At 41.1% G+C, this 27,239-nt stretch overlaps 1 protein-coding gene across 12 annotated transcripts in view; it reads left to right on the top strand.

Moving 5' to 3' along the window:
• Positions 1 to 548: 548 nt before the first annotated feature.
• PKIG (cAMP-dependent protein kinase inhibitor gamma) overlaps positions 549 to 27,239 on the top strand; it is a 102,277-nt gene continuing 75,586 nt past the window's right edge. For 3 of the 12 annotated variants that reach the window (XR_003427054.1, XM_027078244.1, XM_027078240.1), the window contains exons 1-3: positions 569 to 650; positions 2,625 to 2,704; positions 5,736 to 5,812. The gene's annotated coding sequence lies outside the window, so the exon portion shown is untranslated. Of the gene's footprint in view, positions 651 to 2,521; positions 2,705 to 5,735; positions 5,813 to 5,908; positions 5,930 to 27,239 lie in introns of those variants that run through there. The other 9 variants (XM_027078255.1, XM_027078253.1, XM_027078245.1 and 6 more) reach the window with 8 other exon arrangements.

The following is a 27,239-nucleotide window of genomic DNA, read 5'->3' as shown; positions in this document are numbered from 1 at the left end:
CATATTGAAATTAAATCTGGTGATCGAATTCTCACCATGAGCCCAAAGAAACAAGTTTTTTTTTGTTTCTTTTTCTAGTTTTTAAAAAAAAATTCTTTGTCCCACCACCGTTTTGGAAATTAAAGAGGGAGAGGCATGTGCCACCCTTCCCACATCAATTTTCACGTCTTTAAATATTCCCAGTCTAGCAAGCTTCCGCCTGCAGCTCTGTCATCTCCCGGAATACTCTCCATCTCAGCTGACAGAGAAACTGAGGCACAGGCAGGATATGAAGCCCAAGTTCTCCCCCGGCCTGGCTGTCCCCCTTTCCCCCAAAGCTTCCTTCCTTCTCCCGTCCCTCCGGGCCAAGTTTGAGGCTTCCAACCCCACCCGGGTCCCCCTCCGCTCCGGACCCGGACTTCCGCCCGCTTTCCCCTCCTCCGCCCGCTTTCCCCTCCTCCGCCCGCTTTTCCCTCCTCCGCCCGCTAGGGGGCTGCGGAAGGGGCCGCGAGGCCTTCTGGTCCCTTCCGAGCCGCCGTAGCGCGAGCCGCGGGAGTTCGGCAGCTCCGGTCGCCAAGGCAACGGGCTTCGCTGCGCTCGGCGGGCGCCAGGCAGCCCGGGGGAGGCGCTGCGGGCCAGCGGCCCGGGCTCGGCTGGCGGCGGGACGGCAGGTGAGCAGGGGCAGGGCGGGCAGTCGCGGTCTTAACGCGCGGTTCCCGGCGTCGACTCGTCTCAGCGGGCGAGGGGCTGGGCCGCTGGGGACTCCCGGGAAGGAGACGGGGCCTGACCTTTATCCGCTCCCCCCACCCTTGGCGCCAGGGCTGCGCCCCCTCTTGCCCTTTACCCATCCAGCGCTTTGGTCTGTTTATTATATTTGGGGGCCGTTGGCGTGATTCGAAAGTTTTTTTTTTAAAGCTCTTCTTATTTGGGGTCGAGGAATAACTCAGAATTGCAGAAAATGTGCGTCTGTGCGACTCTTTTGGGGCCAGAGAGGATTAACTTCTTTGTCCATCAGTTTTCCCATCTGCAGAATGGGGATAATGATAGCACCTATCTTAGAAGCTTATTACAAAGCAAATAATATATTTCAAATCCTTGCAGGTAAGCCTTGGGAGCTTTCGTTGTTACTACTACTACTACAAGGAGGTCCATCATTGAGCATGTGTTGTGTATCAGGGCCTGGGCTAATTGCCAGGGGTAAAAAAGTGAATGAGACATCTTGTCCTCAGGGAACTCCACAGATTTAAGGTATAAATAGGAACTCATTGTGGTTCCAGCTATGATTTTGGACATACAGGGGACTGTGAATGCACAGAGAAGGCAGTTAACCCAGATTTCTGGAGATGAGGTTGGGGAGGATGGTCAAAGAGAGTTTCCAAAAGAAGATGACTTCCAAAATGAGACATGAAGGCTGCCTCTGTATTGGCCGGAAGATGAAGCTGGTGGAGTGCATAGTGTTCTAGGCAGAGAGAACGGCCAGTGCAAGGTCTTGGGGAGAGAGTGCAGGCTTCTTGGGCATCTGCAGGGATTTCATAGCCTGTTTAGAGACAGATTCCGGGAAGTGGAAGTGATCTGGCTCGGTGTGTTTGAGAGATAAGCAGGTGCTCTTCTTATAGAAGAAAGACTTTACTTGTATCTCCTCCTGAGTTTGGACTTTGTCATGGGGGTTAGTGGGAGCACCAAAGGATTTAAATCAGGCAGTGAGTGTGTGTTGCGTGATCAGAGGTATGGTTTTCAAAAGATCAGGATTTTTTTTGTTCTTTCTTGGTCTCATCACTTCTCCAGTCTGTTTTTCACATTGCAGCTCTTCATTTATGGGGATTCAAAAAAATATTAACTGAGCACCTGTTATGTGCCAGGCACTGTGTAAGTAGTAAGGAATCAGGTTCCTGCCCTTATGGCATGTATTCCAGACATTAAAGGTACATTCATGGAGACGAAAGCAGTCCAGTACAACTGGAACTGAATCAGTATTGGAAGAGACCCATCCAGAGAGTTTTTTCTTTTTCCTTTTGAAGGCCCAGGTCATTCCGGGCCACTATCTTGAACACTCTAGGCAGAACCATTCACTTAGAACTACACCAAGAAGAAATGGCCAGCGAGGTGGGAGGAAAACTAGGAGAGTGTAGTAATGAAAGCCCAAGGAAGAGGTCCACTTTGCTGGATGCCGCTGAGATTTCAAGTGAAAGAAGTTAAACGTTAAAATGTGCCTTTTGCATAAGTAAATATAGAGGTCACTGAAGACCCAGTTGAGCAGATTTGGTGAAATGATGGGGGTGGAATCTATAATATCGGCAGGTTCCAAAGGTTCAATGTAATATGTCAGTGGGATGAGGAGAGAGTGGGATGTGAGAAAGTAAAGGCAAAGTGTAGGCAGCTCCAAGAAGTTTGGCTGTGAAGAGAAGCGAGAAGGCTGGAGAGCAATTGGGGAATCAGGTGAAGTCGTTTTAAGCAGGAGAGAGACACAAGCAGATTTAAATGCTGATGGCAAACAGCCAGTAGTGAGGGAGAGACTGAGAAAATACAGGAGATGAAGGGGAAGATCAATGGCACAACTTTCCAGCGAATGTGAGAGTGGATGCGATCCACAGTACAGATCCTTTACAAAGAGTCTGATGACGGCTTTTTTGTTTTGTTTTGTTTAGTTTTGGAGACGTGGGAAGCCAGGTAATTGCTGAAAAGGAGCACACCTGTGTAATGCAACCAGAAGAAATAAGTAAAAGATGTAAGCATGGAGAGAAAGTTCTATTTTCTTTCTCAACAGATAGGAGACATTTATTGAACTAACATTGTGTTAAGCACTCTCCATGCAGTCTCAGTTGAAAACGTGATCTTTACATCAACCCTGGGAGATAGCCTCTAGTGTAATTCCTAGCTGATGGATGAGGAAATGGAGGTGAAAAATGCTTAGCCAAGGTCACACAGGATTTGAATCCAGGCCTGCCTGAGCCAGAGCTTTTGCTCTTAATCGCTACCTAAATGATACGATTGTCTGCCTCTGATATGATTATCTGCTGAGAAAATTCAAGAGAATTGAGTTAAAAATAAGCAAGCTACAAGAGAGACAAAAAGCAGTAGTAAGAAGATGGAATTGTAGGTGAAATGACAATAGCAACATGAAAAATAAATACCTAGGAATAAACTTTAAAATAAATGTGCCTAGCTAGTCAGATAGAATAAGAGTTGGCTGGAGGTTTGGAGGTATGGGTCAGGATGGGTGCTTGTGTGAAGAGGAGGTATTTTTGCCTTGGGAAAATCGGGGTATGGATACCAGAAAAAAAGGCATGTAAAAAAACCAGATGTCTGTTATGGACATGATGAGAAAATATGCAAACTTGTTGACTGTGATGTTTTTATAATATTGAAAAACTGAAAGCCGACTGGTTAAATCATGATGCAGTTATATGATGGGTACTATCAGCTGTTAAAAAAGGAGGCGGGAGCCATATATATGAGAAGGATGTTTACATCATATGGTTAGGTGTGAAAAACAGATGACCATATGTTTCTATTTTTGTTTTTTTTAAGTGTCTACATATTTATAGGAAAAATGTCTAGAAAGATGAGTTGTTTAAAACAATTTTTTATTTTTAATTGTGGTCAAATACCCATAAACTTATCATAACCGTTTTTAAGTGTTAAGGATATTCACAGTGTTGTGTAGTCAACCTCCAGAACTTTTTCATCTTGTGGAGCTGAAACTTTATACCCATTAAAACAACTCCACGGGGGCTTCCCTGGTGGCGCAGTGGTTGAGAGTCCGCCTGCCGATGCAGGGGACAGGGGTTCGTGCCCCGGTCCGGGAAGATCCCGCATGCCGCAGAGCGGCTGGGCCCGTGAGCCATGGCCACTGAGCCTGCGCGTCTGGAGCCTGTGCTCCGCAACGGGAGAGGCCACAACAGTGAGAGGCCCGTGTACCACAAAAAAAAAAAATCAAACAAAAAAACAACTCCACGTTTCCCCCTCCCCCTAGCTCCTGGCAACCGCCATTCTACTTTCTGTTTCTATGGATTTGGCCACTCTGGATACTTGATATAAGTGGAATCATACAATATTTGTCTTTTTGCGATTGGCTTTTTTCACTTAACATCATGTCCTCAAGGTTTGTGTATGTTGTAGCATGTGTCAGAATTTCCTTCCTTTTTAAGGCTAAATAACATTCCATGTGTGGATATACACATTTTGTACCTACATTGTATTTATGAACACATTTTGTTTATCCATTCCATAGATGGACATTTGGGTTGCTTTCCCCTTTTGGCTATTTTGAATAATGCTGCTACAAACATGAATGTGCCAGAAAGATAAGTTCTTTATGTCTGTGTCCTGAGATCATGGGGAGACTTTTATTCCTTTCCTTATTGCCTTATTTTTCTTTTTTATGAGCATGAATGGCTTTCATAATTGGAAAAAGCAATAAGGATATATCCTATTTAGGGAGATGGGGGAGTAAAAGTTAAAAAAAAAAAGGGCCTGGTCTAGGGCAGTGGCAGCAGGAATGGAATGGAGTGGGCAGATTTGAGAGACATTTCAGGAGAATCAACAGGACTTGACAACTAAGAGGTAAGGGAGAAATGAGTGGAGGATGAAGCCTTGGGGGCCTGTAGGGAGAAGGGGCTTAGACTAGGGGAGGAGGGAGGAAATAAGGCTGGAGAGCCACCTGAGCCTTTTTGTTCAGGAGTTTGGACTCTTTCCTGAAAGCAGAGGGAAACCATTGAAAGGAAGGGAAATGACTTAATCAGATTCGCATTATAGAAAGATCACCCTGGCTCCCGCCAACCCATTCTGCAAGGTGAAGCCAGATAGGGACAGATTTCCCTTTGTGTTACTTAGACTTGAACCTTTGTTAATTTCCTTTTATTTGAGATGAAGCATTAATGCTGGAAGATGCAAATCTATTCTTCTCAAAGCACCTGGAATATTTTAAACAAAGTCCTATTTAGATTACCTTGATTCCTAATTGCATTCAGTTGTATCTTAACAAGTCTCCTGAAAATTACTTTCTACCTTTAGCAGGGGAAATATAATTGGGAAAGTAAACAAGAAATATAAACAGCTCAAGTTAGAGACTTTCAAATTTTTTTTTAAAGATTTTATTTATTTATTTTTGGCTGTGTTGGGTCTTTGGTGCTGCGTGCAGCCTTTCTCTAGTTGCGGCGAGCGGGGGCTAGTCTTCATTGCAGTGCGAGGGCTTCTCATTGCAATGGCTTCTCTTGTTGCAGAGCACAGGCTCTAGGCGCACAAGCTTCAGTAGCTGTGGCACGCGGCTTCAGTACTTGTGGCTCACGGGCTCTAGAGTATAGGCTCAGTAGTTGTGGCGCCCGGGCTTAGTTGCTCCGCGGCATGTGGGATCTTCCCGGACCAGGGCTCGAACCCGTGTCTCCTGCATTGGTAGGTGGATTCTTAACCACTGTGCCACCAGAGAAGCCGCAAGACCTGCAATTGATTGCAATATCTTTGACACTCCTTTGGGGAGAAAGGGGCCAGTGAAGTAAACAGTGTCTTATTAAAGGATTACTACAAAACAAAAATTGTTGAGAGTTAAAATGGATTCAGCTTATTACCTATTTCTATTCCCACAAACCTGTAATGTGTCTCTGCTTCCAGAGCATTGCAGAGAGGGAATTAACTATCGTGCTGATGTTCTTAAGCGTTTTGCAGTTTATGAGAGCTGCATGTCCAAAAGATGTGAACCCATGATCTCATTTCATTCCTCCCAGTAACTCTTCAATAGGGATTATCATTTCTGTTTTCAGATGAGGAAATTGAAGATCAAAGGATTTAAGAAACCTCCCAGCTCCTACATCTAATGAATTCCGGAGTTTGAATCCAGGTTTTCTTATTTTCTTTTTATATTATAGCTTCTTATTATGGAAAGTTTTAAACATATACAAAAGTACAAAGATGGTATAATACCTTATACCCCAGCTTCAACAGATACCAACATATGGTCAGTTTTATTTGATCTATAGCCCCCACTCCCTCCCCACCTTAGATTATATTAAAGCAAATCTTAGACATCGTATCATTTCATCTATAAATACTTTAATATACATCTAAGAGGTAAGGGTTTTTTTCACCCCCTTTTTCTCCCTATAATCACACCTAAGAAAATGAACATAGTAATTCCTAAATATTACCTAGTATCCGTTTGGTATTCAGTTTCCTCAGTTATCTCATAAATGTCTTTTTACAGTTGGTTTGTTTGAATTGGGATCCAAACAAGGACCACCTATTACATCTGGGTGATAGTCTCGTAAATCTTTGAATCTATAGCAATATCATCTCTTCTTCCCGCCCCCCCCACCCCGGCCCTTGCCCTTTATTTGTTGAAAACTCAGGTCATTTGTCCTGTACAACGACTCTGGCTTTGGCTGGTTATATCCCTTTAGTGTGCTCCTCCATTCCCTTTATTTTTTTATCCATTGTACTTCATGGGTGGTGCTGTGTATCACATCAGCAGGCAGTAAAGGCTGGCTCTCACCTTATGTGATACTAAGATTGATCATTGGGTTCAGGTGTTTGTTGGAACGATCCCTTCATTGTAAGTTTCTCATTAGCCTTTCATAGAATGGTTTTAGCAGCTGTTAATTATCATTGCCAAGATCGATGTCATGGGGGGGGGGGTTGCAAAATGAATACAGGTTTTCCTGATGCCAAGTCATGTGCTCTGTTAAATCCCACTGTCTCCTGATTAAAGGAAACCTTTGCACGACTGTCATGTGTTTTCCTCTCTGGTAGGTGGAGAAAATTCCCTCAGTTAATAATTCAGCTTAATATATATTTTTTAAGAAAACAGCTTGTATGTTCTGTCCAGTACTGGTTACTTACAACATTGCTTTTCTGGGTTGGTCTTATGTGCTGGCAAAACCACACTGTGAAGGGCTGCTTGTACCAGTGCTTTTCAAACCATAGGTTGTTACCTACAGTAGGTTGGGAATTAGTAGGTAGAGGAATTATTTGGGAGAGGAGTTCCAGCATATTTTTTTCTTTTAGTGGGAAAAAACCCCCAGTAGAACAGAAAAAAGATTATATCCCATATATTAAGAATAAGCTTTCTTTTGTAAAACTTTTTTTCAGCCCTTTTTATGTATGTGTAAGCCAATGGTATAAAATGTATTCCATATTGCGGGCATGTTCCAGTGTTTAGATGACCACCCTGAGATGTAGCAAATTTCTCAGCCAAGGATTCAATTATGTTCAAATCTACTACTTACAAAATAGTGCAGTACATTGATCCATTTTAGAATGTCGTTTAAAAGATTTTTTGGGTGACCACCAGTTAACCAAAATTACATTACCCCCAATAACCTAATCCTCTACTATTCCAGTTGGATTGAATACATGGAGAAATGTGAACTCTCCAGGGATTTTCATATATAGATACTTTCCATGGTCTGTTACCCTTGAGGTGGGGTAGATGATTTCAGCCAACACTGACATCATTGAAAGCATGCTGGAGTCTCATCAGTATGAGTTGGTTGGGAAGAGGAGAGAAGTCAGGACTGGGCCTGTGGAGAAACTGACTCAGCCTCTTGGCTGGCTTCTGGGGCATGGGAGTGGGGTGAGGGCAGCCATTCCTCCCAGGCTCACAGTGGTAACAAAAGTAGTCCTAATATTTGTTCCTGCCCTGATTAGCATTGGCTAGGACATGAGTGGGTGGGGTATTTAGTGACACCAGCCACAGAGTCCTAGGAAATGCAGATGTTGCACTATGTCGTGCAGTTAACATTTTAAAGCAATGGAGACTGGAATCAGAGAGTGTTTGTTGCTCAGAATCAACCAGTAAATGCGGGAGCAAAGTTTCAAGGCTTTACCATATTCTGAATATTGTAATATTCTGAATAAATGTATGGCGTTGAGTAAGTTCTTTAATAATAGTACCTACTGCGCAGAGTTGTTCTAAGGATTGACTATGTAGTTAAATCACTTAACATAGTGCCTGTTCATGGGAACCCTTCAGTAAATATTAGCTGCTATTATTATTATTTTTCTTCTTTTTTTTTCATTTTTTTCTTCTTTCTTTTTTGATAATGAACTTAATTTATGTATATTTTTAACCTCTCCTTATTGATTAAATGATTAAAACAGTATTAGAAGGATTTTTAAAATACGAGATATAATTGACATATAACATTGTATCAGTTTTAGGTGTGCAACATAATGATTTGATATATGTATGTATTATGAAACGATTAACCACAAGTTTAGTTAACAAACATCGCCGCACATAGTTACAATTTATTTTTCTTGTAATGAAAACTTTTAAGATTTACTCTCTTAGCAAATTTCAAATATACAAATACGTTATTTTTACTAGTCACCATGCTATACATTATATCCCCAGGACTTACTAGTCTTACAACTGGAAGTTTGTACCTTTTGATTACCTTCACCCATTTCACCTATCTACCCCTGCCCCGACCCCTGCCACCTGTCTCTGGCAACTGGCAACCACCAGTCTGTTCTCTGTATCTATGGGTTTGGTTTTCTTTTTGGATTCCACATATAAGTGAGATCATACAGTATTTGTCTTCTGTCTGACTTATTTCACTTAGCATAATGCCCTCAAGATTCATCCATGTTTTTTGTTTTTAGTTTTTGCTTTATAACAAAGTGAACTGGCTATACATATACATATATCCCCATATCTCCTCCCTCTTGCATCTCCCTCCCACCCTCCCTATCCCACCCCTCTAGGTGGTCACAAAGCACCGAGCTGATGAGCTGATCTCCCTGTGCTATGCGGCTGCTTCCCACTAGCTATCTATTTTACATTTGGTAGTGTATATATGTCCATGCCACTGTCTCACTTCTTCCCAGCTTACCCTTCCCCCTTCCCGTGTCCTCAAGTCCATTCTCTACATCTGCATCGTTATTCCTGTCCTGCCCCTAGGTTTTTCAGGACCTTTTTTTTTTTTAGATTCCGTATATATGTGTTAGCATAAGGTATTTGTTTTTCTCTTTCTGACTTACTTCACTCTGTAATCCATGTTGTTTTAAATGACAGTATTTCCTTTTTATGGCTGACTAGTATTTCATTGTGTGTGTGTATATGTATACACACACCATATTTTCTTTATCCATTCATCTGTCGATGGACACTTAGGTTGTTTCCATGTCTTGGCTATTGTAAATAATGCTGCCGTGAACATGGGGATGCAGATGATTTTCCAAAATAGAGATTTCATTTCCTTTGGGCAAATACCCAGAAGTGGAATTGCTGGGTCATATGGTAGTTCTGTTTTTAATTTTTTGAGAAACTTCCACGCTGCTTTCCATAGTGGCTACACCAATTTACATTCCCACCAACAGTGCCCAAGGGTTCCCATTTTTCCACGTCCCTGTCAGCACTTGTAATCTGTTGTCTTTTTGAGAAAAGCCGTCTTAACAAGTGTGAGGTGATATCATTGTGGTTTTGATTTGCATTTCCCTGATGATTAGTGATGTTGAGCACCTTTTCAGGTACCTATTGGCCATTTGTATGCCTTCCTTGGAAAAATGTCTACTCAAGTCCTCTGACAGTTTTTTTTAGTCAGATTGTTTGTTTTTCTTTGCATTGCATGAGTTCTTTATATATCTTGGAAATTAACCCCTTATCAGGTATGTGATTTGCAAATATTTTCTCCCATTCTGTAGGTTGCCTTTTCATTTTTTTGATGGTTTCCGTTGCTGTACAGAGCTTTTCAGTTTGATGTAGTCCCACATGTTTATTTTTGCTTCTGTTGCCTTTGTTTTTGGTGTCAGATCCAGTCTTTGCCAAGACTGATATCAAGGAGGTTACCCCTCCTGGTTTTCTTCTAGGAGTTTTATGCTTTCAGGTCTTACGTTCAAGTCTTTAATCCATTTTGAGTTGATTTTTGTATATGGTGTAAGAAGTGGTCAAGGTTTATTCTTCTGCATGCGGCTGCCCAGTTTTCCCAACACTATTGAAGTCACGATCTTTTTTCTATTGTATATTCTTGACTCCTTTGAATAAAATTAATTGACCATATATGTGTGGGTTTATTTCTGGGCAGTTCAACTCAATTCTCTTCCGTTGATCTATGTGTCTATTATTTCTGAAATATGTTTCACAGTGTTGATTGGTTAAGCTTCCTGCTACCCCCTGCTCAGTTTCATTTTTCAGCTGCTGCCTTGGCTTCTATATGGACTGGTGGCACACGCCTCTTACTGAAAAAATGATTCCTTTGGTTTGAGACAGCTAATACCTGCCAATATTAGAGAGATTAGCACCTAGTTGAGTGGCTCTGAAGATGGTAGGATTTGGGGGAGATATATAGGCAGATGAAACCTTGTAAACAAAGAAACAGAGCAAAATGTTTCTTTTTAATTTAATTTTTACTTGTATCAGAGTAATTCTATGCTGTAACATTCTCTATTTGGGCATCTCAACTGCCTGGAGAATGAAGGTTTCATATACAAATGTCATTTAAAAATATAACTTCTAAGTTTTCATAAACAATTTATTATGAGGCTGTTTAGTCGTATATGAGGCAGATTGGGGTGATTTATTTAAAAAGTGATTCTCTGTAGCCGGTGTACTTCTAGGACTAGACTGTGTTTCTGTTTGAACTCTTGTACCAAAGCCTAGCATTCTACTGCTTACTGATTGTATTTTGCTGCCTAAGAAAATAAATACTATATATATTATAAGTTAGTTTATCTGAAACATAATACCTGTTTCCTTGTGGGTTTTTTTTGTGTGTGTGTGGTACGCGGGCCTCTCACTGTTGTGGCCTCTCCCGTTGCGGAGCACAGGCTCTGGACGCGCAGGCTCAGCTGGCCATGGCTCAGGGGCCCAGCCGCTCCGCGGCATGTGGGATCTTCCCGGACCGGGGCACGAACTCGTGTCCTCTGCATCGGCAGGCGGACTCTCAACCACTGCGCCACCAGGGAAGCCTTCCTTGTGGTTTTTAAGTTAAAATCTGAGGCATTAGATCTTTTCAATTTAGGTTCTTTTCTTATGGATAATCTATTCAAGCTGAAGGCACTATGATTGAAAGTAACTGAAACTTAATTCAAATGATATTTCCAGAGAGGCTCCTAAAAATGGTGTAGCTTTCCTATGGCTTCAGAGCCACTGGTCTCTTTCAGCCAATATTTCGAAAATGCTAGAACTTGTAGGAATGCAGAGTTGTATAGCGGGAAGAACAAGACCTTGGATTTCAGGCAGATCACGGTGACCTCGGGCAAGGTCTTGTAGTCTTGGTTTCCTTATCTGTGAAATATCTCATGAGGTCCTTTGAGAGTTAACCATTATAAAATGAGACCACACTACAAGGGGCTTATTAAATGTGAGTTATCTTCCTTTCTCCCATTCCCAATTCCACAAGCCTACCTGCTATGTGCTTCTACTTACCACCAAAAGGAAACTTGAAAAAGAAGAGTTGGTTATCTAATCTGAATTTGCAACATAAATTAAACATATGTAATTATATTGCTTTCTTGTGTGCATAGGGTTTAACATTCAGTGGTTCTTGATGATCTCTGCTTGTTGTATGTGGTATGTATGTCCATCTTTTCCAAACCAAAAAGTTGGGACTTGTGTTCTGATGAGTATAGTATACTTAGAGGGTCAAGAGGACAGAATATTTTAAAAATAGTGCAGCCTCACGGAAATCATAGATGTGTTCTTATGTGTCCAAAGGAAGCAGTACAAAGGCGTGGTTAGGAGGCATTGGAGTCCTTTGGACATCAGTTCAAATCTTGGCCCTTTCTACTTTCTTCTACAAGTTACTTAACCTTTCTTTCTTAACCTTTCTTTCTTTTTTTTTTTAGTGTTTGAAAAATGTTTTATTTTGCTTGATAACTGTCGAAAAGCCCTTATGTGATTAGCATGTGAATAGGAGGATCATCTTTTTAAAAAAATTTTAACTTTTGTTTTATTGAATGAATTTCTAAAAATTCTATATTGCTTTATAATTTTCAAAAGTTTCACAAACATTATTTTCTATAATTTCATAATCCTTTTTCCCCCCTACCCCTGTATTGCCTCTCCCCCTTCCCTCTCCCCACTAGTAACCACTAGTTTGTTGTCTGTATCTGTGAGTCTGCTGCTTTTTTTACTTAACCTTTCTTTCTAAGCTTCAGCATTTCCTCACTTGTAAAATGGATGTAATGAGAGTTCCTCATCTCTTGTGAGGATTGCGTGAGATAAAGGGCTCAGCACAAGTTCTGGCAGGTAGTAAGTACTTGACATTATCTGCCAACTGTTAGGATTCTTATAAGACCTTTGAAACATGTGCACTTATTCAGTAACCTTCTTTGGAAAAGCCTGTAGACGAACAAAAAGTTCTCCTAAATAACTCAGTATTTGGTAACTTACTGTATAATAACTTCTTTATCAGGCCTGTATGGAAAAGGCACAGAAATATTAAGGACCCAGTGCCCAACTTTGCGTGCCCCTTGGGAAGACCTCACTCATTTGCCTTTCTCACAATATTTGAATAACACTCAGCACCTAGTCGATTGCCTCTAAGATGATCTCTCTAGAGTGGGGATATTTTTTGGCTCACATAACTTGTACTTGCCCCAGAAGTAGGACAGAGTTCAGCATTAATGTAATCCACTGTCTCAGGCTGCTTGCCCTGTGAATCTCTTGGTTGAATCCTCCCTGGGGTGTTGGCTTCATCCTCAGGCCAGCAGCAAAATATGGGCAGCAGTTCTGGGCCCCAGATCCATGTACGGCACCTACCAAAGCAGTAGAAAGATCCTTACTTCCTCTGATCTGCTAAGAATGAGAATTTTCTCAGAACCCCCCACCCCCCCATACTAATCCTACAATGTCATTGGCCTGAACTGGGTCATGTGCCCATTCCTGAACCACTTCCTGTCACCAGGGCAACGCCATGCCTTATTGGCTTCGGCCTGGTTCTTAAACAAGTTATTTACGAGGGCCAATCAGGAACAGAATTGCGTGTCTGTTAGGAAGAAAGTTTTTCTGTGACTAGGAGGAATGGACACTGAGTAGACTGGTCAGCTAGGATTTGCTTTGGCTGCTGGTAACAAGGCTTTAAATAAGACGAGTTATTTATTTTTCTTTCAAAAAACATTAAGTCCGAAATAGGCAATCTGTTGCTGGCATGGCAGTGCCACAGTGCCACAGTCTAGCCTTTTCTCTCTTTCTGCTTCACCATCCTTAGCACACGGCTGGCACTCTCGTGGTCACCTTGTGGTCACAAGTGGACTTCTGGCTCTCTAACCAAACAGTCCTTCCTTGAAGCAGGAAGAAGTAGGAGAAGGGAGGGCAAAGGACACCCTTTCAAGTACCAGAAGTCCCAGCCAGCACGTACAGTTTACATCTCATTATCCATTTATATCTGTGAAGGAGGCTGGTGAATGTAGTTTCTTAGCTGGACACGTCGCTGTTCCCAGCAGCAGAGGAATTCTCTTGCTGTGGAAGAGAGAGAAAATGGCTGTAGGTCTGGCAACGTGCAGTGCCCACCACGCAGCCAACCGTGTCCTCCATACCCTCCATTTGGAGGAAACCACAGTTCTGTATGTGTTTACTGTCTTTCTGTTCATGGTTTTTTAATCCAGTAATGAGACATACTTGATATAATGTTTTATAATTCATATTTTCCATTTAACCACATTGTGATATATATATATGTATATATATATCACGATGTGGCCAATATAATTGCAACTAGCCACATGTTACTGTTTAAATTTTAGTTAATTAAAGTTAAATTAAAAATCCAGTTTCTCAATCTCAGTAGCCACATGTGACTGGTGATCCCTGAATTCAGCAGCCCAGGTATAAAACATTTCCATCATTGCAGAGAGTTCTGTTGGACGGCACTGCTCTAGAGCACCAGCGCACTGCAGCTCTCTTCCGTTTGGTTGTAGGGAGTTTTAGTGGTCCGAGTCGCTAACTTAGAACCAGGCTGCCTGGGTTTGAATTCTCAGTCTGCCATTTACTAGTTGTAAGATCTCGAGCAAGTTACTTAACTTCCCTGTGCCTCAGTTTCCTTATTTGTAAAGTGATGGTCACAGTAGTACTTAGACTGTTATTGCGTAGTGAAGGACTTAATGTACGTAGAGTACTTAGAACAGTGGCTGGCACATACTAGACACATTATAAGTATTTGCCATGACGATGATGATGAGAATCAACAAGAGTCAGTTGGCTTTGCCCCCAAGCCTGTTTATCCCAGTTTTACTTGTTATTGTAATTACAAAATAATTGTGAGGTAAACTAATGAAAAAAAATGAGGACAAAAAAGAAAAAAAGACATTGCTTTTGTGAAAAATAAGTTGAATGTTTAAAAGACCTGGTAAAAGTGAATGAGTATAAAAAGTTCTTGTCAATTTAGAGGTGGAAGAGACCGCTGAAAAGACTGGGAGAAAAAATTTATCAAAATGTAGGATTTTTGCTTTTGGACTACTTCACAAGTGGCTTTCCAGTAAAAACTGGAAATCATTTCCTGTAATGGATTCTACCATTATTAATCCTGATCCCATCAGGGTGAGAGCTTCTATTTTATTTCTTTTTAAATTGTTATGTAGGGATTACTGTGCATCAGTTGAAATGAATGATATCACCAAACGCTGTTGGTGGACATTTATATTATTTCTCAGTGTTTTGTGTTAGAGTTGGTGCGCCGTTGAGCTTCTTTACAGCAAAACCTTCTCCAATCAGTATGTTTTAATCTAAGGACTTGGGAGGAATGCTAGCCCCTTTTTACCGAGAGGCCTGGATTTTGGTCTAGAAATCATTATAATCCCATAAAAGAGGGCATGTGGACATTGCAGTCCTAATTTTGCTTTTGGATTTAGCTCCATTTCTTGTTGTGGGCCACTCGCAGATTTTAGATAATGTTTAGTGTTTAATACACCAAAAAGTTTGGACTGTCCTAGAAAAATCAGTGTAACACAATTTGTCCTGATGCGACTTCTTTTTCCAATTCACATAGCACTTTGTTTGAACTTTTCTTTTTATTACATTTATCACAAATAGTCCTCCTTTGTAATTACTTCTGCATTCGTTTTGATTCTGCTACCAAACCCTTAGCTTGTTGAGGACAGCAGTCCTTCATTGGACCTTTACACGTCCTAACATACGGGCCTTCAATTTATGTTCATGGAAAGAGTGAATGAATGTCACTTTCTATTATTACATAGCCATCTTTCATAATATTTCCTTTGAATTCATTGTTAGTAGATAGTGTTCTATCTTCTTCAATAGCTTAGATTCCATGTGAGAGCAAAAAAATGGTAAATGTTTATAAGGTGACTTGAAAACATAAAGGTAGAGAGAATTGTGTAAAGAAACCCCCATCACATGTCATCTAGCTTCAACAATTAACATTTTAGAGCAATTTTTGATTTGAGTAGAGAGAACGTGAAGACTTTGTGGTGCCCATTTTGATTTTGTGGGGAAGGAAGCAGGGCCTGTATGACGGGCAGCGTGGAGAAAGAGGAGGCTGGTGGCCCAGAGACAAACCTGCCTGCCTCCATCACAGGGTTGTTGTGAGGGTTTCATGAGCTGACACATGAACAGTGTCAAGAACAATGCCCAGCACATGGTGAGTGCAACTCAGGTGCTGCCCCTGTCACCGCCATTACTGCCATTGCCATTACTGTCACTGCTGCATAGCTTGAGGGGGCTGCGTTTGGTGGCTGTGGCTCTTAGTAACCTTGGACATCAGACTTTCTGAACTGAAGTTTCTTCATCTGAAAAATAGGAATGCTAATAGCATCCTATCTACCACACAGGGCAGTGGAATCATGCATGTAAATGTGTTCTGGATTAATGAACATTAATCACAATTTTCTGGGGTGGTGTTCTGATCTGGAGGAACTGTGCTCTTTGGAGCTTTTTGGGAGTCAAGCCTGTCCCTTGTATGGATACTTGTTTGAAGACTTCCTGATATTAGTGGGCCCCAGAGTCATTTGTCAGCCTAGCAAATAAACATTATAGTACAATAAGCTTCATTTCCATTTGCAAAATGTTTGTTTCTAAAGCATGAAAACAATTTCGCTTTATATAGCTTGTTCATATTTGCACTGGAAATGAAATACTTATCAACCAAGTTGATAAAGGGATAAAAATAGTTTTCCTAAGGAACGGTTTGCTGGGGATTAATGTTGGAAAAATTTTGTAGCAGAATCTGTTTCACCATCTTTGAAATATAAACAGTATCCTCATTTGTCTATATTTTTCATATAAAACTTTGCTCAACTCTTAATTAAAAATAGCTTTTCCTTTCCCAAAGCCAGAATTCCTCTAAAAAAATCAGTTTTCTTTTCTTTTAAATGAAGACTACGTTTTAAACACTCTGCTCTCTCCTCAGTACTGCAAAGAATTCTAATTATGCAGAACATTCATCCAAACCACACACACACACACACACACACACACACACATATCTGTCTGAGATAAGAATTAGTAGATACTGTGGGAAGAGACATGGAATATCCCTGATGGTTGTAATAAATTTCTGCAGTGTTTGACAGGACAATTAACTGTCGTGTCTCCTGGGTATGAGAGTTATATAAGTCCAGGTCAGAAAGTCAGTGCCCTAAACTTAAATTCTCAGGAAGACCTTCCCTTTTCAAACTACTACTTGCCATTAGGTTTCACTTTTTAAAAGTTTGATTTTTGTTCTTTCAGTTAGTAAAAATTTGGCCTTCTTACCATTTGTAGTTTATAGCGTCTTGAACTTTTATAAACATCTTCATTCAAAGAAACTAACCCCCCATTCTGTACCTCCAAATAACAGAAACAAATAAATACAAAATGCAGTTTTAGCTCAAAAAGAGCAAGATCTTAATTCCACTATTTGGCCCCAATGACATATGATCTCTTAGCTTTATTTCCCATAGCCTGTTCTATTTAAATGTTTTATTACACAGGCTCTTTACTCGATTGTTTTCTCCTGGAATTCCAGTATATTTTGGTGATACTTCTTTTCAAAAGATCCTGCACAAATCACCTCTAGTAGTCATCTAGCCAGTGTTGTATTAGAAGATATGTCACTTCTAATTTAAATTTTAATTTAAATCTAATTGAAACTTCTAGATTGAGAGGGTTGATAGTAAAAACTTAGGATTTTTATAATTGTGGGAATCCTTGACTTCACTGTGATACATGTTTATGTTTCTTTGATTGAAAAAGACGTTAGAAAGGGATCTAAATGTACTGCTTGGTCCTCCTTTTTAATCATTGAAAAATGAAGTCGGGAACTAGTTTTAACTTCTGAAGGAACTGGGAGATTTTATCCAGTATCTGAAATGTACCTTAGTTCTTTATGTACTGAAACTTTAGGATTGAATTTTTTTCTTTCATTTTTGACATATATTGAGCATCTACTGTGTGCTTAGCATTGTGTTGGGGGTCTTACACATATTAGCTCTTTTAATCTTACAGCAGCGCTGGTAGGTAGATAGGACTCAAAATACCCAGTTGCTTAGGCTACAGAGCTTCTTCCTTGATCTCTTCCACTGTCCTGGCCACACCAGGTCCATTTGGTTACATTGCCGTAACAGCAAATCACACACTGCTACGGCTGCAAACTGTGAACTGTGACAGCAGCGGCGGCCTGCTTGCCAGTGTCTCTGATTCCCTTCTTGTCCCACTACAAGAGTTATGGTTGGACACGTAAAACTAATACAGTGTTATATGTCAGTTACATCTCAATAAAACTGGAGGGTGAGGAGCAAGTACAGAGAGAAAGGAGGGTGGAAGTTCAGTGCTCATAATCAAAGACCTTCCATAGAACTCTGTAGTTGTGCTGTCTGATGTGGTAGCTGTTAGCCATAAGTGGCTATTCACCTGAAATGTGGCTGGTCTGACCTGAGATGTATTGTACGTAATGGACTTCAAAGACTTAGTACAAAGATCAAGAATATGTCATTAATGATTTTTATGTTGATTACATGTTGAAATGATGATACTTTAAGAAATGCTGGGTTAAATAAAACAGATTATTGAAGTTATTGAAAAAGTTTCATGTATGTATGTATACATATTATGTAGGTATGTACACAGTAACTACATAGTAGCCAGGGTGATTTTTTTTCAGCTTTTTGAGATAATTGTAGATTCATACGCTGTTGTAAGAAATAATACAGAGAGATCCCATGTACCCTTTACCCAGTTTCCCTTAATAATAGATCTCAGCTCAAATGTCACCTCCTCAGGCAGTCTTCCCTGATCCCTCGAATCTAGCCTGCTGTATCCACTTTCATTCACCTGTCCTATTGCTCTGTTTAATTTTTTTCATAGAATTTGCTTCTGTTTGAAACTATTTTTTTATTTAATTGCCTGTGGTCCAGTAGAAGATGAGCTAAAGAGAGTGGGAACCTTGTCTGTTCTATTCATTGCTTTATCTCCTGTGCCTAGAATAGGACACAAACGTAGTAGGCACTTGATAAATACTTATGGATGAGGAAGCAGAGTTTCAAAGTAATTGAGTAGGTTGTCTGTGGTCACACAGTAGTAAGTAGTAGAACTGTGACTTGAAGCCACGGGAACAAAGGACCTAAAATAGAGTTGAGTTTGTCCTGTTTAGAGAACAGATAGGACCATGATGCTGGAGGATAGGCAATGAGAGGGAGAGTGGTACGGTTTCAGTAGTCAGGGCTCGGGTCACCTCAGGCTTTGCAGACCAAGATAAGTGTGGATCTCATTCTAAGTACAGTGGGAGGTACTGGAAGGTTCTAAGCAAGGGATCCATATGAACAACATGGTGCAGCTTAGCTCACTGGAATTCTGCTCTGGTGCTGGGACCAAAGTCCTGGTCTGCAGCGATGATTTTTTTCTCCCTTGCTTTACCACAATGTGTGTGGTCTCTTGGAGACCACAGCAGGAAAAGGACTCTGGTCCTGTCACCTTCAGAGCATCACCCATTAATCACATTAGTCCTCCCAATAGAGAATTCAGGCAGGATGATGGGTTTGCTGGGAGGAAAAAGAAGACACAGCTCACGCTAGGCTTTCGATATGTTCTGGGGGGGTACCAAGTGACACCCAGTCAGTACTTCCATGTGCCCTGGCCTCCGAATGCGCAGATATGCAGCTTGGAAGTTTGGGGACCACCCTCTGCTTTATGTGAGCACGAAAGGTATTGCCAAGTGAAGTGTTTTGTATGGGGCAAAGCCTTTGGATCATGTTTATATCTGAGGCTGCATTAAAAACAAGGGCAGGTTCTTCAGAGAGCAGATGCAGCAGCCTGGGTCGAAGAAAGATTTCATTGTGCATCCACTGCAAGGGGCTGTGAGAAGCCTAAGAAAATAGATAGCAAAGAAAGGTGTAGCCCTTGTTCTCAAGGAGTTTAAAGTCTGTTTAGATTTACAAATTGAAAGGTAGTTGACACTTCAAGGCAGTCTTATGCTAAGTGTCTGGAAGAAGGACCTCAGAGGAGGACAGCCAAATGATGGCTGAGCCTGGCAAAGCTCACAAAGGAGCTGGTGCCTGGCCTTAAATGTACACTGTTTACTGTATGTTTGCTGATATTTACCTTTTATTCTCCATGTCTATTCATAGTTGTTCAGAGCTAACTGCATAAAGGACCACAGTCCTGAAGGATGAGTAAGACTTAGGAGAGAGGAAGGAGAAAAGGCATTCAGGTGGGCTGGGGAGAGAACAAGGTCAAGGGATGTCGGAAGAAAGCGCACTGAGTGTCAGAGGCTAAGTAGTACCTATCTGGCTGGAGCCGATACAGGAATGGGGAGAGAGAGAAAGGATCTGACTGGAAGGAAATTGTGTGAAAATCACTCCTGGTCAAGAATTCCCAACCTTTCTGCTTGTACAAATAATCGGGATGGAGCGATCAGCAGATGTGTGGGTGGGTGACTGTTCACTGTAGTAATAGCTGTAACTTCAGTAGTGCCTGCTCTGTTCCAGGCTCTGGTCTAAGCAGCTTCCATTGAACTTATTTAATCCTTTTTAACACCTCTGTGGGTAGGTACTATTATTATCGTCATGTTACAGATGGGGAAACTGAGGCACGAGAGGGGAAGCTCTAGAATCTGTGCTCCTTGCCTCTATTATGACCACTCACTTAATGGGGGCTAGACAGATTTCCCCCCAGCTTTTTATTATGAAAAATTTCAAACATACAGAAAAAAATTTGAGTACAGTGAACATCTGTATCAAATAACTAGATCAAACCGTGTGAACGTTTTGCTGTATGCTTTATCTGCATGTGTGTGTGTTTTTCAGTTTTTGCTAAACTATTTGAAAATATGGTACAGACACGATAATTCACCCCTGAATACAAAGCAGAGGATCATCTTCCTTTCACATGGTATTTACATCCTTCCTTCCTTGTGCATTCTTGGAAAATACATTGCCTCCATGTAAAATTACTTTGTTCCACGTGAAATGCAATTGAGTTCTAGGCTCAGATAACTATAAACAGTTTTTCCACTTACATGAATCTCTTGGTATTTGAAAGGTAGGCAGGGTAAGGGCAATTTGTGTTCCTATAAGACTGCCTGCCAATTTGCTGGACTTTTAACATCCTGGTCCTCACCTATTAAAATACACATTTGAGTGAGGAAGCAATCAAATATTGTGACAGCCAAACATGCCCTCCCCTCTTCCCCCATTTCCAGAAGGCCCTGCAGTGATTGTGCCTGTTGGGAGTCGTTGACCTAACTAATCCCCTCAGGAAAGAGCTGTAGGTCAAATGAAAAGAAAATGTGCACTTGCAGAGCCCGTCCTGTAATGATTCAGTGTGGAGGGGTTCGAGGTGGTAGAACGTATCTGTAGTGCTCTTTTTGCTATACAAGCACGTGTGTTCTAGATTTGTGTACATTTATTCGTTTATTCAGTTCTACCCCCACTACCCCACCACCACTTTCTTCCAGAAAGGCTGTATGATGGTTCTTGCTTTATTTAACCGTTAGGTATGTCTTCTCATGTATTGATCTGAATCAACTAGGACGTATTTGTAATTCCTGTGCTTTTCCATAGAAAGGGACTTGAAGCAGACCCAGGGCCCTCTCAGTTCGCCTTGTTTCTCGCTGTTTTGCTGGTGCTGGAGGATATAGTCCCAACACTGCTGCTCCCCGTACTCCATTGATCTTTACTTTCCACTGTTGCCAAATGCCATGTTGTTTGTGGACCTTCCTTGGAGCCCTGCATCAAGATATAGCCTAAACCCCCACAACACGTTCTTTCTCATGACACTAGCCACAGACTGCCTCGTGTTATGTTTGATTTTGTGTTTCCCTTATCTCCCACAGATATTTCAGTCATAATTACCTGGGCAACTCCTGTGTGATAGGCCTTGTTCAAGATTCTGGAAATAGAGATGAATCTTTCCTAGGCAGTCCCATTTTCTTCTTATTTTGCTTTCCTGATAATTGGGGTGACCTCTTGTTTGTATCCCCTGTGGTACCTGGTACAGTGCCTTGCGTACGGTGCTTCGTATATATTTCTGAGTTGGGTCTGGGATGCAGGGAAATAAGCACTTCCAAATGAGATCTGCCACTATGCAACCCTGGGTAAATCACTTAACTTCAACAAGCTCCAGGTTCCTCATCTAGAAAACATTGATAATAATACCCATCTTACAGGATTGTTGTAAGTTTAAAGATGAATTTTGTGAAGTGCCAAGGCACCATTTTCAGCACAGAGTAAGTGCTCATTCAGTGGTAGTTATTATACGGGAAGCTCAGTCCTTCCTTTAGGTCATTTGAGCGAGCAGTAGGAGAATGTAGGATCTTAACTGTCTTAAGGAAAACACTTACTTTGTCTTGGGGCCTCTCCAAGAAGAAACAGGGCCTGGGGAAGGTCTGGCGCATCACTGATTAACTGTTCCTTTTTCAGAGTCAATGATCTGAGTCTCCGTTTTCGAACTGCTTATATAATATATACCACCTGTTATTTGTGTATTTTTAGCAGTGGGAGCCGGGTAATCCTAATCCTGTCTGTAAAAGAGCAAACTGTTTACCAGAAGCAGAGTTTTTTCCTTAACACTGACTCACACTGACTCATCCTTCTCATTTTCCTTCCCACCTCTCATAACAACCTTGCAAGGGAGAGAATTTTTAGGGGATTTAGTCGGCTTACTTTTTTTTTTCTTTACTTCCCAAAGTGGAAAGCTTAAAGCTGTCACATCCTTAATACCATCTCAGGAAAGACTAAAGTCACTGCTGCCCTGGAGTGGCCAGAATGACCAGTGCCGTGTAGCCAAACATCTCGAGTAAAACCTTGTCTAGACAAACCAATTCTGTTGGCTGAGAGATTGGAGAAGTGCCTGAAATGTACACATTAATCTACTAAACACATGTTGTCAACTTAACTTCAGTTCTATTGAACGTAGAAAATGTCTTCTTCTGAGGTAGGAAACCTGAGCAGAAATAGAGCCAGAGCTATGATGCCTTAACAGTCGGATTTGAGATGACAGACACAGAATTCAGGCAGCATGTTAGAGTCAGTAAAATGGGGAAGGAAGGTTCTAGATCAGAATGACTAATACCTTATCCCTTCATTTGACATTCATTACGTGAATATTGACTGATCATTTCTGATCATTTGTGAGTGCCAGGTGCTAGGGCTACAACAGTGAATAATAAAAACACAGTGCCTGCTGCCATAGACCTTTCTTTCTTTCTTTTAATATGTATTTAATTAATTAATTTATTTGGTTGAGCCAGGTCTTAATTTTGGCGGGAGGCCTCCTCAGTTGCAGCTCGCTAGCTCCTTAGTTGCGGCATGTATGGGGGATCTAGTTCCCTGACCAGGGATCGAACCCAGGCCCCCTGCCTTGGGAGTGCGGAGTCCCAACCACCGCGCCACCAAGGAAGTCCCCATGGACCTTTCTTTCTGATGTGTGTTTGTAATAAATGCTGCGGTGGTGGAGGTAGAGGATGCTAAGGGAGCAGAGAAGTGCCTTGGCCTGCACATGTGAGCACGTACTAGTACCTAAAGATGAAGGGAGCAAGGAAGACTTCTTGGAGGAAAAGGCACCCAAGCTGAGACTGGCTGGATGAGGAGGACTTAACTGGAAGAAAGGCGATAGGACGGGGTAGGATGGCTGCAGAGATTCCAGACAGACAGAGCCATGTCTGTGAAGGCCTTGAGGTGGGAAAGAGTTTGCTCATGGAGGAACTAAAATAAGTTCCAGTGTGTCCAAAGGACAGCTGAGCGAGGGGGGAGTTTGGCACGAGCTAAATTTGGATAAGCCGGCAGAGCCAGATCATGCAGAGCATTGTGGATCAATTTATTAATTAAAAACAATTTTTATTAACTGGGGCAAAATTTACATACAGTGAAATGTACATGACAAGTACATACACCATTGTAACCAACACCCCATTTTGAGTAAGGACTTTTGATAACTAAGAGCAATGGGAGGGATGGGCGTTGGGCAAGGCCCAGACTTGATGCTAACTGCTTGCTAGCTTAGAACACCCTGAGGGTGGGGAGGGACACCAGCAGGACAGGACTGGAATAGGTGGTGGTTTGCAGGTGGGCAGGGAACCCAGCTTGGGAATGGTCCAGGATCTCCGTTTTCCTAACATGATTTTAGCAGAGGACAAACCCCTACATGCTTTGTAGGATCTGAAGTGTCTACACAGAGTGCAGAAGACTGGTGTTTCAAGGTCTTCCTGGAAAGACTCTCAGGCCACCTACATTTTGAAGAAAGCCTCCTGAAAGCATGCCTGGCTACCGAGGCATTGTTTCTCCCAACTTCACTGACGAAGCACAGGAAAATATTCACCTTATTGATTTTTGTTGTTGTTGTTGTTACCTACAGTACACGTGACATTTTCCTTTTCCTTTTCTAAGAGTAGGGTATTAAAAATATTGTTATAGTTTTGGGTTTTAGGGATTTACTGAGGCTTTTATCATTTAAGTGTTCTATTTCAATATCTGGGTTTTTGACATGGTGCCAGAAACCGTTGAATGTGTTACTATCCTCTGGCTGGGATTTCCAGTACTATGTGAAATAGACATGGCAAGAGTGGGGCACCCTCCTCTTGTTCCTGATCATAGAGGAAAAGCTTTCAAGTTTTCACTGTTGAGTATGATGTTAGCTGTGGGCTTGTCACATACTGCTTTATTATGTTGAGGTACATTTCTTCTATATCTAATTTGTTCAGAGTTTCTATCAGGAAAGGATGTTGATTTTTGTCAGATGCCTTTTCTGCATCTATTAAGATGATCGTATGATTTTTATCCTTCATTTCTGTTAATGTGTATTGCATTTATTGATTTGCATATTGTGAACCATTTTTGCATCCCAGGGATAAATTCAACTTGATCACAGTATATGATCTTTTAATGTGCTTTTGAATTCAGTTTGCTAGTGTTTTGTTGAAGATTTTTGCATCTGTATTCAGCAGGAATATTGGTGTGTAATTTTTCTTTTCTTGTAGCGTTCTTTTTTTTTTTGGTTTTTTTTTTTTTTTTTGGTGGTATGCGGGCCTCTCACTGTTGTGGCCTCTCCCGTTGCGGAGCACAGGCTCCGGACGCGCAGGCCCAGCGGCCATGGCTCACGGGCCCAGCCGCTCCGCGGCACGTGGGATCCTCCCAGACCGGGGCACGAACCCGCGTCCCCTGCATCGGCAGGCGGACCCCCAACCACTTGCGCCACCAGGGAAGCCCTCTTGTAGCGTTCTTGTCTGGCTTTGGTGTGACAGTAATGCTGACCTGGTAAATGATTTGGAAATTTTCCCTTCTCCTTAGTTTGTTTTTTTTTTTTAAACAGTTTGAGAAAGACTGGTGTTAATTCTTCTTTAAATGTTTGTGGTGGAATTAGTAAAGCCATCAAGTCCTGGGCTTTTCTTTGTTGAGAGGTTTTTTTTTGTTGTTGTTGTTGAGAGGTTTTTGATTACTGATTTAATGTCCTTACTCAGTATTATTGGTTTGTTCAGATTTTCTATTTTTTCATGATTCAGTTGTGGTAAATTGGATGTTTCTAGGAATCTATCCATTTCTTATAGGTTATCCAAATTGTTGGTGTACTGTTGTTCAGAGGAGTCTTTTGTATTTCTATGATATCAGTTGTAATGACTCCTTTCATTTCTGATTTTATTTATTTGAATCTTTTCTCTTTTTTCTTGATTAGTCTAGCTAAAGGTTTGTAAATTTTGTTTTTCTGGTCTCTATTTCATTTATTTATGCTCAGATCTTTGTTATTTCCCTCCTTCTGCTAACTTTGGGCTTAGTTGTTTGTTTGTTTTCTGGTTCCTTGAGGTGTAAAAATAGGTAATTTGAGATTTTTCTTTTTTCTTAATGTAGGCATTTATCACTTCGACTACATCATCCTACTCTTTCCTGACCTGTAAGGTTTCTTCTGAGAAATCCACTGATAGCCTTATGGGGACTCCCTTGTATGTGAAGAATTTTTTTTCTCTTGCTGCTTTTAAAGTTCTTTGTCTCTGATTTTACAGTTTTATTATAATGTAGCTTCAAGAAGATCTTTTTGTGTTAACTCTTTTTGGGGGCCTATGAGCTTCATGAACTTGGATGTCCAAAATCTCTCCCCAGATTTGAGAAGTGCTCAGCCATTATTTCTTCAGCTAAGCTTTCTGCTGCTTTCTCTTTCTCATCTCCTGGGACTTCAGTAATATGTAGATTTTTTTCTTGTTGGCATCCCATAATTCACATAGGTTTTCTTCATTCTTTTTATCTTTCGTTTTCCTCTGAATGGATAGTAGCAAGTGATCTGTCTTTTAATAGATTGTTCTTTTGCTGTATCAAGTCTGCTGTAGAAGCTTTTCTGTATTAACTGCATTTTGCATTTCACTCATTGTGTTCTTCAGCTCCAGAATTTTTGTTGGGTTCTTTTCATGATTTCTCTCTCTTTATTGAACTTCTCACTTGGTTCATGTATTGTTTTCCTAATTTCATTGAATTGTCTTTCTGTGTTTTATTTTCCTTTTTCCTCCTCTTTTATTAAATTGTGGTAAAATACACATAATATGAAATGTACCATTTTAACCATTTTCAGGTGTACAGTTTAGTGATATTAAGTACATCCATATTGTTGTGATGCGTCACCACCACGCATCTCCAGAACTCTTTTTTTGTCTGGCAAACTGAAACTCTATACCTATTAAACAATAACTCCTCATTTCTCACTTCCTCTAACCTGTGGCAACCACCTTTCTACTTTCTACCTCTGAGTTTGACTAACAACCACATATTAGTGGAATCAAACAATATTTGTCTTTTTGTGACTGGCTTTTTTTACCCACCATAATGTTCTCAAGGTCCATCTATATTGTAGGACATGTCAGAATTTCCTCCCTTTTTAAGGCTGAGTAGTATTTCTTTTCTCTCTTTTTTAAAAAGATTAATTAATTAATTTATTTTTGGCTGCATTGGGTCTTCACTGCTGTGCGTGGGCTTTCTCTAGTTGTGGCGAGCGGGGGCTACTCTTCTTTGCGGTGCCGGCACGCGGGCTTCTCATTGTGGTGGCTTCTCTTGTTGCTGAGCACGGTCTCTAGGCGTGCGGGCTTCAGTAGTTGTGGCGTGAGGGCTCAGTAGCTGTGGCTCACGGGCTCTAGAGCACAGGCTGAGTAGTTGTGGTGCATGGGCTTAGTTGCTCCCCGGCGTGTGGGATCTTCCCAGACCAGGGCTCAAACCTGTGTCCCTTGCATTGGCAGGTGGATTCTTAACCACTGTACCACCAGGGAAGTCCAGTAGTATTTCTTTGTATTTATCCACCACACTTTGTTTATCTGTTCATTTGTTGTTGGATATATGGGTTGCTTCTGTCTCATGACTTGTGAATACTGCTGCTATGAACATGGATGTCTAAGTATCTATTTAAGATGTTGTTTTAATTCTTTTGTACATATACTCAGAAGTGAAATTGCTGGATTATAAAGTAACTGTTTAACTTTTTGAGGAAGCTCCATACTGTTTTCCGTAGCAGTTACAGTATTTACAGTTTCACTAACAGTGTACAAGTGTTCCAATTTCTCTGCATCCTCACCAACACTTTTTATTTTTTCTTTCTTTTTATTTTATTTTATTTTTTTATTTATTTATTTTTTATTTTCTCCCTTTTTTTTTTTTAACATCTTTATTGGAGTATAATTGCTTTACAATGGTATGTTAGTTTCAGCTTCACAACAAAATGAATCAGTTATATATATACATATGTTCCCATATCTCTTCCCGCTTGCGTCTCCCTCCCTCCCACCCTCCCTATCCCACCCCTCCAGGCGGTCACAAAGCACCGAGCTGATCTCCCTGTGCTATGCGGCTGCTTCCCACTAGCTATCTACCTTACGTTTGGTAGTGTATATATGTCCATGCCTCTTTATCGCTTTGTCACCGTTTAC

Source organism: Aethalodelphis obliquidens, unplaced genomic scaffold (genome assembly GCF_003676395.1).
Source record: "Aethalodelphis obliquidens isolate GAN/ISIS:26980383/991018 unplaced genomic scaffold, ASM367639v1 scaffold42, whole genome shotgun sequence".
In the NCBI taxonomy this organism is placed as follows: domain Eukaryota; kingdom Metazoa; phylum Chordata; class Mammalia; order Artiodactyla; family Delphinidae; genus Aethalodelphis; species Aethalodelphis obliquidens.
This window is presented reverse-complemented; position numbering and strand designations above follow the sequence as displayed.